This window comes from Ceratotherium simum, chromosome 28 (genome assembly GCF_057802395.1).
Source record: "Ceratotherium simum simum isolate JZ-2026a chromosome 28, ASM5780239v1, whole genome shotgun sequence".
In the NCBI taxonomy this organism is placed as follows: domain Eukaryota; kingdom Metazoa; phylum Chordata; class Mammalia; order Perissodactyla; family Rhinocerotidae; genus Ceratotherium; species Ceratotherium simum.
Window position 1 is genome coordinate 33,693,577 of NC_141927.1, and position 11,594 is coordinate 33,705,170.

At 38.3% G+C, this 11,594-nt stretch overlaps 1 pseudogene; it reads left to right on the plus strand.

Annotated features, from left to right (window-relative positions):
• The first annotated feature begins 9,139 nt into the window (after positions 1-9,139).
• Positions 9,140-11,356, plus strand: LOC101387302 (exocyst complex component 3 pseudogene; annotated as a pseudogene).
• The last annotated feature ends 238 nt before the right edge of the window (positions 11,357-11,594 follow it).

Genomic DNA, 11,594 nt, shown 5'->3' on the forward strand with positions numbered 1-11,594 from the left:
AAGTGATTCCATAATACCAGAACCAAACCCTTTATCCGTAGATGGCAACATTTTAAAACAAGTTGTAACACTAGATCCTTTGGCAATATAGTAGATACTTAATTCATAATGGCTACTATTAATAGAGGATTAACTTTTTAATTAATTAAAATATTAACCTTTATTCATAGAAGAAGTGATATGGAAACAAAAGAAAACATGAAAGGAACTTAACAGTTCACAAGCAATATTTAGGCCAGTTTTTAAGATTTTTTTGCAACTTTGACCCTTTTGAAAATTGGATGAAAACTATAGCCTTCCTCCCCAGAAGAATTAATATACTCATGTATTTCACAAAATTCATGTAAGTGGGAGGGAGGTCATGGCTCACTCTATAGTCTATCATCTTCCCGAATCCCTGATATAGGCCTTCTATAACCAGCAGAGTGGTCATCAGAAAGAACATACGGCAGGAGAGCCGGGACATCTCATTAAACATCTGTGATCTTGGGCAAGTTCTTAAACCTTTCACAGCTGCTTTCCCAGCTCATTTTACTTTTTGTAAAAGCAGAAAGTTGAACCAGAAGACTTTGAACATTGCTTCCATCATCATTCACTGAACACATTTATTCACTACCTATTGTGTATCAGGCACTGTCCTAGATGCTGAAGATAGAGCAATTACCAAGACAAAGTTGCTTTCCTCAGGGAGCATGCTCTCTATTTGGAGGAGGCAAAAAATAAAAGAATAAGTAAATGAACAAGATAATTACAGATTCTGTCAAATACTGTGAAGGAAATAAACATGTTGATGTGATAGAGAATGTGGTGGTCAGGGACCATTGTAGTTTGGGAAGGATCTTGTGGAAAAACTGTTTTAGGAAAGAGAATGTTCAGGAAAAGCAAGCAAGCTGGTGTGGTTAGAGCACAGTGAATAAGCCAGAGGAAGAGTTACATGAAATGAGACTGGGAAAGTGGGCAGAACCTGATGAAGAAAGATTCTGTAGACCATGAGAAACAGATTACATTTTACTCTGAGTGCAATAAGAAGCTCTTAAACAATTGTAAACAATGGAATGATGTGTTGTCATTTATATTTTCAGAGATCACTCTGGCACTTAGGTTTCAGCAGGATGATTAATCAAATTCAAATGGATTCTCTTCCTGCTACAAACACTCAGAAATGTTAGGTAAATTATAACAAAAGAATTTTTAAATGTATAGCAGTTCTTAAAAGAAATGGAAACTTCCAACCAGAAGCAAGAGGGAGGTCATAGCCGGAGAGAGGGTGTCTGTGAGAGATATAGGACTCATAAATAGGTCTGTTTAGTCAGTGGCCACATAATGCCATGTGGAGCCTGGAGATATAGATGAGAACTGAGACCCAGTTTAACCATCACCTGGGAAGGACCAGCGCATCTGTGTAAGAGGCAATAAATAGACCCCTCTTACTGGCTCAAGAAGGGAACAAGAAAATTTATCTTTGCTTATGGATCAGGGTGTAAGATAACACCTACCATGAGAAATTGAAGACCCAAGCTCATATCATGTGCAGATGTAGTATCCAAATTTATACCCTGTGTGGCAGGAAGGTCTGTGTCTCAGACACAGTTTTAAAACTGAGAAAATAATGGAAAAAAATATATATGGTTCCAGACCAGTAACATCCTTGAGGTAACTGCTAGAAAGAAATGAATAATCTTTTGCAAGAAAGAATTCTACAACTCAGGTTAAACAGGACTCTATCCAGTAGGAGACAAGGTGAATTCAAGACTTTAAAACTGACAAAAAGCCCACAATAAAAAAATTAGAAATGAAGAAATTATCCTCAGATGTTAGAGTCAGCAGGCAAATCAAACAAGAGGGTTAGCATGACCCCAGAATTTGTATATTAGAACAATCTGAAAAAGACCATAAAATTGATACATTTAAAATGATGAAAAAGTTTCAAAAAATATGATTAAGAAGTGAAAATGAAAGAAGAGGATACTGTGAAAACATGAGCAGGCAGAATTGAAAAAGAATCAAAATTTCTACAAACGGTGGATTAAATTAAAAATTCAGTGTATGAGTTGAACAATAAATTAGATGCAAGTAAATATGAAGAATTTACTTAAAATGTAAAATGGAGAGATAACACATGGAAAATATGAAAAAGGTTAAGAGACATAGAGGAAAGAATGCAAAAGTTCAATATATAAATAACTCAATTTCCAGATGGGGTGATAATGCAAAAAAAAGTCGAAATTTTTAGAACTGATAAAATACAAGAATCTTGAGATGTAAGAAGTCCAGTGAGTTATGAGCAGGAAAATTAAAATAAATCTACATGCAGATGTATCTGTACTTAGAGAAGCAGATTTCCTGCAAAGGGATTACCATTGAGAAAATGAGAAAGAAAAAAGATAATGGACGGTCAAACATCAAAATGCTAAGGGAAAAATAACACGATGTAAAAATGTGCATACTATACTATCTAAATTACCATTCAAAAGGGGCGAGAAAAAATAAAGATGAACAAAGACTGAGAACATAACACTTAGAGACCTTTACTGAAAGAATTAGTAAAGGATATACTTCAGTAAGAAGTGAATGAACCCCAAAAGACAGAAAAAAATATAGGGAACAATGATAAGAAAATAATTGGAAATTACTGAGGTAAATATAAACAGCTTTATTTGCAATGCTAATAGTAATAATAATAATTTAGAAGGATTAAGAACAAGTTGGAACTAATATATTAGATAGAAATAATAGGGGATATGAAAGAGGTGAGATTAAGTAAAATTATTATAAGATCATAACATTGTTCAGGAGGAGAGCAGAGATAATTATTAACTTTGGCATTTGTTAAATCCATTAGCCTGTAAAAATTTTAGAGAAAATACTCTAAAGAAATAAAGGAAGAATACCTAATTTCCAAATCAGTTGAGAGAAACTAATCAGTAAAGGGACAAAAAATGGAATTCAAAAATGTTAACTCAATTCACGAGAAGCCAGCATTTCTTTTAGAAAAGCAAATTAAAAGAATGGCAATATAGAAAAAAAATGTAACGGGTAGTTATAAATGCAAATATATAAAATATTAAATAAATGTAAATGGATCAATGGTTAGGTAAAGGATAAAGATTCTCAGATTAGATTTTAAAAACAATTATATGCTGTTTATGACATAAAATATAATGATTCAATCTGAAAACTGAAATAAGGTATGAAACTGAAAGAAAATAAAGAGATATATTACAAAAATAGCGACCAAAAGAAGTGGCACTAGTAGTATCAGTTTAAGTACACCTTAAAACAAAAATCGTTACTGAGGAAAATAATTTAATTCTGTACCATAACACTAATCTTCAACTAGCAAACAATATAACAATTCTGAAATTTTATGCCTATAACATGGCCTCAAAATATATAAACCTAAAACTGACAAAATTACAGAGAGAAATTGAGAAATATACAATCATAGGGAAGAGTTTTAAGACACATTTCTCCGAAACTGATAGATCAAGCAGAAAAAAATTAGTACTTGCATAGAATAATATGAACTACATAGTTAATTAGCTTGATCTAATAGAGGTTAGATAGGTGAATAGATAGATGATAGAAAGATGATTGATAGATGGATAGATAGATAGACAGACAGATAGAGAGATAGACAGACATAGATAGATAGGAAGATAGATCATTATCTAACAAGTAGCAACTAGACATTCTTTTCTAGCATGCATAGTATATGTTTTAATTTCCCATGAGTCATCAGCAAGGCCAGTCTCTATGAACCAATGATATCATGCCAACCACATTACAATAAAATTGATAGCAAATACCTAGACCTCAACAAATACAATTTACTAGCATATTTGGAAATAAACAAAACAAGACAAAAAAAATCCTACATCAACCCTGGGTCAAATTCAAAACTTCATAATGGATATTATAAACTTTTGAGATTTAAATGAAAATGAAAATGAAAAGACTATATGTTAAAATTTGTGGTATGCTTCTTCAACAAATGGTGGTGGGAAAACTGGATATACACACGTGAAAAATGAAAATGAACCCTTACCTTACACCACTTACAAAAATTAACTCAAAATAAATTAAAGCCCTAAATGCACGACCTGAAACTATAAAACTCCTAGAATAGTAAACAGAGTAAAAACTTCATGACATTGGATTTGGCAGTGATTTCTTGGATATGGCACCAAAAGCATAGACAACAAAAGCAAAAATAGATACATGGGAATACATCAAACTTAAACTTCTGTGCAGCAAAGGAAACAATCAACCGAGTGAAAAAGCAACTTATGGAATGGGAGAAAATATTTGCAAACCATATATCTGACAAGGGGTTAATATCCAAAATATATAAAGAACTTCTACAATTTAACAATGAAGAAATCCAAACAATCCAATTGAAAAATGAGCAAAGGACTGTAGTAGACACTTTTCCATAGAAGATATAAAATGGCCAACAAGAATATGAAAAGATCTTCAGTATCACCAATCATAAAGGAAATGCAAATCAAAACCACAATATCGCCTTACACCCATTAGGATGGCCACTATCAAAAAGAAAAAGAAAATAAATGTTGGTGAGTTTGTAGACAAATTGGAACTCTGTGCACTGTTGGTGGGAATGTAAAATGATGCAGCTGCTATGGAAAAGAGTATGGAGTTTCCTCAAAAAATTAAAAATAGAAATAGTGTATGATTCAGCAATCTCACTTTGGTATATAGTCAAAAAAATTTAAAATAGGATCTTGAAGGGATATTTGCACACCATGTTCATTACAGCGTTATTCACAATAACCAAGAGGTAGAAAAAACCTAAATGTCCATCAGTGGATGAATGGATAAAGAAAATAGGGCATATACATACAATGAAATATTATTCAGCCTTAAAAAATAAGGAAATCCTGTTATATGCTACAACATGGATGAAGCTAGAGGACATTATGCTGAGTGAAACAAGCCAGTCACAAAAAGACAAATCCTGAAGATTCCACTTACATGAGGTATGTGCAGTAGTCAAACTCTTAGAAACAAAAAGTGGAATGGTGATTACCAGGGGGTGGGGAGAGAAGGAAAAGAGAATTGTTGTTCAGTAGATATGGAGTTTCAGTTTTGCAAGATAAGAACGTTCTAGAGATCTGTTGTACAACAATGTGTGTAGAGTTAACACTGCTGTAGGGTACACTTAAAAATGGTTAAGATGGTAAATTTTATGTTGTTTTCTATCACAATAAAAAATTGTGGTATATATGTAAATCAGTACAAAGAAGTGAATTTGTAACCTTACATGCGTATGTGGAAATAGATGAAAATTAATTAATTAAAAATTAATGAGGTAATTGCTTAATTTAAGCAAATTAAAGAAGTAATAATAGAGTAAACTAACATAAATCTAAATAGATTTCTCATCACCCTTGGTACTTCCCAATATACTTGTTTGGAACAAGACACCAGAACACAAATCTAGAGTCGACTTTACTCAGTAGCTAACCATTTGTCATTCTGAGAAAGAGCAAGAATGCCCTCTATCAAATGGATTGTTTAGGTGCCCTAAACAAAGGCTGGAGCAATATTGGGACAGATTTAAGGAATAGGGCAACTAAGTTAAGACGAAGAAGCTGGAGGGGAATATGCAAAATCTCTTTCAGATTTGCTGTTCAAGATGTGGTCTCCAAACTAGCAACATCTACAATACCTGAAAGTGGGCTCCACCCCAGACCTGTTGAATCTCAGTCTGTATTTTAACAAGATCCATACATTAAAGTCTGGGAGATATATGTATATGTATGCCATCTCTGGTGGTCTAGTGGTTAAGATTTGGCACTCTCATTGCCACGGCCCAGGTTCGTTTCCCAGTCAGGGAACCACACCACCCGTCTGTCAGTTGTCATACAGTGGTGGCTGTGTGCTGCTGTGATGCTGAAAGCTATGCCACTGGGATTTCAAATACCAGCAGGGTCACCCATGGGAGCTTCCAGACTCAGACAGACTAGGAAGAAGGACCTGCCTACCCACTTCTGAAAAAACTGGTCATGAAAACCCTATGAATAGCAGTGAACATTGTCTGACATAGCGCTGGAAGGTGAGAGGATGGTGCAAAAAGACCGGGCAGAGTTCTGCTCTGCTTTACACAGGGTCGCTAGGAATCAGAATCGACTGAGTGGCACTAACAACAAATATATATATATGTGTATATGTAATATGTGACATATATTACAGATATATATTACGTATACATACATATATAAATACACACACATACAAAGGCTTCTAGAAAATTAAAGGATCTGAAAATTTGGTTTTAGTGAAAACCATCTCCTCCAACATTTAGCTATTTGGCATGTTAACCTCTGTTTAAGACCTATAATATATTCTGAACACCTCTAATTAACCATAAAATCCTCAAGCTGAGTACCTTCAGACTGTGAAGGAGTTGAGGGAGGTTGAAGTCGGTGTATATTTTCCTGGAGCCACAATAACCTATAGCTCAAAGCCTCGAGTTGTTTCTTCCAGGCCCCAAAACAAAACAGCCTAACCTCTAAAAGTAATCTTACACGGTTCCCTGATTGGCATGCTTCGAGAGTACTGGAAAGTGAGAAGGAGGGGAGGCAGTGAGGGGAATGAGGGCTGCTGGGGACAGGAGGGAGAGAGAGAGAAAAGGCCTTAACACTAATTAGGTTTGAAAGAATACAGGGTGAGTCCAGCCACTGCATGCGGAGAAGAAAGGAACCTGAGCAGCTGATGCTAAGTTCAGGCTAAACTAACTGCACGTCCCCTGGGGACGTCACAGGGTAAACCTGATCGTCTCTGTCATTTACAATAATTATCAGGCAGGCTGCTTCTGTAATTTTACTGGGGAGCCAATTAACAGATCCCTGCAGCCAGGGGAAAAATGTCCCAGCCTTCCTCTTGCTTTTGAAAGGGAAAAATAAGGCAGCTTTTGTGCTGCTGTCTCCTGACCGTTGCCTCTTGTAAAGGCAGGAAAGGGGCGAACTTCAGACAATGCAGTGACTCCTCAGGTGGGTGAATGGTTGGAGTCAGCCTTTTCCCCGCCTTAATTTACTCTTTTCTCCAGCAACTTAAATTAGTCTCCAGATAGCCCAGCAAGGCTTGTTTCTTTCTTTTCTGAGACATGGAAGTGCTGACCATCTTTCATTCTTCCTTGCCTTCAAGAAAATATCTTTGCAGCATTTCATCTTGCAAGTAAGTGAGGAAAGGCCAGCTAACGCACTGAGAAGAAGGCAGTAAAGAAGGGCCACTCTGCTCTTATCACAGATTTATCACTCAACTCCACATATCTCCCCTGATACCATCCCTTCTCTTGCCTTCCTGTCACAGTCAAACTTTTTAACTAGTCGTCTACATTCACTACTTTATTCCAACATCTCTGATTCACTACTGAAGCTGCCCCAACCTGGCTGTAACCCCCATTATTCTGCTAAAAGTACTCTTCTCAGATGACTAATTACATTTAAGTTGTTCAGGATGGTAGAATATTTAGTACTAGCCCTAGTACTAGTACTAGTACTAGTACTAGTACTAGTACTAGACTTGAAGTCTCAGCAGGTTCAGCACAGTTGATCTCTCCCTCTACCCTGAAACATCGTCTTCCCTTGACTGCCATCATACAACAGTCTTCTGGTTTTTTACTTTTCTGACTATGCAGTCTCACGTTAGTTACCTTCAGCTCTCCTTTTATACAACACTATTAGGTAGTAACATTACTCAAAGCTTGATTATGGACCTTCTTTTTTTATCCTCAGGGATCATTTAGTGATTCAGATAATTAAGAAAACTGGAGAGCATATACCTGAAATTAAAAAGTTAGGGGCTACTTACCTACAGCCATTATTTCCATGCAAGAATGTGGGCCCAGTTTTGCCAGACCTTTAATTTTCCAGAGAAATCGACAGTTTTGATTTTTATATAAAAATATTATGTTTTTTAATTTTTGTTTACAGCTATGATAGAATTGCTGTAGCAGACCAAGCCTCACTCCAAGAAAAAAATTTAAAACTGGATAAAATTTTTTTAAAATACCTGTTCAAAGTAATCATAGAGCAACAGAGTCAGTAAGAACTTGAAAAAGGCTAAGATCCAAGAGAAAAGAAAAACACTGAGATGACCTCACCGCTTTCTGCTGTTTTTCCCTCAAGGCATTCGCTGATTAATAAGTGGTACTAAATGAGAGATCAAGTTGAATTTTAAGGCAAAGAACTTTCAGCATTATCATAGGGCCAGAAGGAAAAAAGAATTGGAGTTGAGGGTTATCAGGGAAGCTAGGAATTGAGGGGACTAGGTTTGAGGGTAAAGAGAATTGGAAAACTATGAGCAGGACTTTCTGTGCTGCTTTTGTCCTTGAGGGAATGAATTATTTATTCCTAATATTTTCAACATAAGGGGCTGAGAAGCTAAGAAGAAAGGACCAGCTAAGAAGCTAGAAAGCTAAGAAGAGCTTCAGCCAGTCACAAAGGGCTAGTAGGGTAAAATGGGCATTGAAGGCCTGGCAAGGGTATGGGCCCAGGGAAACCACCTTTGCTTTCAGAGGAGATTCTTGAAAGGTCCTACTTGAGGATTACTTCAAACTGGAAGTAGAATAGTTCTCACAAATCAGCTTTAATGCCTCCTGTCCCCTGATTGTATCAAGGTGACCAATCCCTGCTATAACTACCTATAAGTAAAAAATAAATAAATCCTCTCTGCTGGAAGTTAGCATTTTTTCAGAGTTTCTACACTTGTTATCCACAGTATCCAGCACTCAATAAAAATGGTTGGAGTCAGCCTTATCTCTGCCTTAATTTACACTTTTCTCTAACAACCTAAACTAGCCTCCAAATAGGCCAGCAAGGCTTATTTCCTTCTAGTTTCTGAGGTATGGCAAAGTTAATAGTTTCTTTTACTCCTTTTTTCCTTCAAGAAATAAATAAGTAAATAATTACCATGAATGACAGTAGAAAGACTCAAATGACCAAAAACCAAGAGAAAAGAAATAGATAATAGAGATGGTCCACAGATGATCTGGATATAATACATAAGACATAGACTTTAAAGTAACTGTGATTAACACGTTCAAGTAATTGGATGACACTCCAGTCAGGCGCCTGGTGGCAGTGCAGAGGGATAACTCTAATATGACAGATGCGGGGATTCCACCTGCTTTTTAACCATGAAGGAGACAGACTGGGAAGCTATTGCAACAGCACTCCATAGGGCCCTGGGATGCTTCAGTGCCTGGACCAGCTGGACAAAGTGGAGCAGTATCACAGAAAAGAGGCCTGGAAAAGGCCTCCATGGAGGCCAGAGTGAAGGCCTCAATCCAGTCACAATTGAATGGGGTACACACGTGCCTAAGCCAGCCCCAAAACGCACTGAATGACGTTAAAGACATCCAGCAGTCCCTGGCTCATGTCAGCCAAGACCAGAGGCAGAAAATCAACACCATCTAGAGCCTCAAGGACATGAAAGACGACTTGTGTTGTGCGGCTCAGCCAGCACACTGCAGCTGTGGAGAATCTCAAGAACATCTTCTCAGTGCCCCAGATGGTGAGGGACACCCAGGATCTCACTGAACAAGGGGCATTCCTGCAGGCCCCCTGGAGGCTGATGGGCATGGAGTGCTCCCGAGATGGGCTGACATTCCCAGCAGCAGTACCATCTGGACAGTGGGAACATGTACAATTTGACCCTCACCCATGGCTACTTTGGGAGCACACAGGGGATCTCAGATGAGCAGGCCAAGCAGCTGTAGATGGTGCTGCAGAGGTCACTGGTCAACATCCCCTGTGACCCCACTTTGCTGGTCTCAGTTGTCAGCATCCTCTAAAGGGAAGAAAAATTCACCAGTGCTTATCTGACCCAAAAAAGCAAACTAGCTTTCTTCTTCCTTGAGGGCCAAGAATTGGAAGGAGAAAATGTTTGCCATCTTGGACAGAACAGTGACTACTAAAATTAAGGGCACATAGGTAGACCTCAGGGAGTCCAACAAGATATGGTTTGTGTGCCACCTGGAAATCATAAGGAAGTACATCTAGGATTACCCATCATTGCCAAAAACCTGTTGATTGTTTTCCTCCCCACTATGAGATTTTCAGAAACCTCCTGAACATGTACCACCAGGTCCTGAGTATACGGATGCAGAAGCTCAGTCAGAAGACCTAGAAGCAAATGAGATCATGACCCATGATGTGGGTGTGAAACACCTACACAGGTGCAAAGATGATGCAGAATGTAGAGCTGGCCCCAGAAGTGGAAATCAATGCCCTGGCCCTTTACTTTCTCTAAGTGGTCTCTTTACTGCTCCACATGTACATGTCAGCTTTCAGTTCAAACATCATTGCTTAGCTGTGGAAAGCACTAGAAACAGACGAGAAAGACTGGATAAAAGAGACTGAGCCTGAAGCTGACCCAAGGGGGTCCTAACAGGCAACACTCTCTTCCAGATGTTTGAACAGATTCTTCAAGTTGCTGCTCTCAGATAAGTGAAGATTTGAAAACAAAGGTACTAGTTTGTGTCTTCAGCAAATGAATTCTTTGTTAAGTAGATACAAAGGTGACGTTCAGTTGTGTGAAGAACATCTGAGAAATCTAGCAACACACACTATGTTCAATGTGCTGTCAACAACTGCCAGACCTTTAAAGAATCCATAGTCAGTTTAAAAAGGAAGTATTTAAAAAAAGAAGTGGAAGAGGGCATATCTCTGAGCCAACCAAACATGGATGGGATTTTAGACACCAGTGCAAAGGAGGGCTATAGGAGCCAGCCAGAGGAGGTCTTCCTGGATCTCGAGCAATATGTCAATGAGCTGGTGACAAAGAAGTGACTGTTAGGCTCAAATGCTGCAGACATCATCTATGTCATCACGCAAGAATATTTCAATGATTTTGCCAAAATTAAAAAAAACTGTATAAAAACAGGATGGTAGCAGGTGGTGGTGGAGTACCCGTGGGCCATCATGCAGAAGTGCACCTCATTCGGGAGTGCCCAGAAGCACAAGGAGGGTGCCGAGAGGATGGTCAGGAAGGCTGAGTAGCTCCTCTTCCTGTTCCAGAATCTGTCTTCTGGATTTGGTGAAGATACAAACGGGCACTGTGACACTATTGTCACCATTGCAGAAGTTATTAAGCTAATGGACCCTTTTCTGCTTTACTTGGAAGTCTCGACTCTGGCCAGCAAATACCCAGATGTCTGGGATGACCACATCGACAGGCTGCTGGCCATGTGAGGGGATGCCAGCTGGGACATAAGAAGACCATCACTGAGACTCTGGAACAGGGCCTGAGGCAGGCAATTCCAAGCTATGTGCTCATACTCAAGGAAATTGTAGGTCTAAGTCTGAACATGGCAAAGCTTCTCAAGTAGCCTGTCAGTTTCCAGCTTTGTGTCCTTCATTCTGCATTCATCATCCCCACCCTCAGAAATATATTAAAGCAAAAGTAACTCTCAAGGGTTCACATTAGATGTTTCAGTTCCCTGTGCCTGTCTCTTGAGATGCCAAGCATGTTGTTTATGAGGTGCCCAGACACATGGCTTCTTAAAGAACAAGCACTCTGATGGCTGTGGTTCTTCAGGCTTTCTCATTTTTGTTGTAAACATCTTT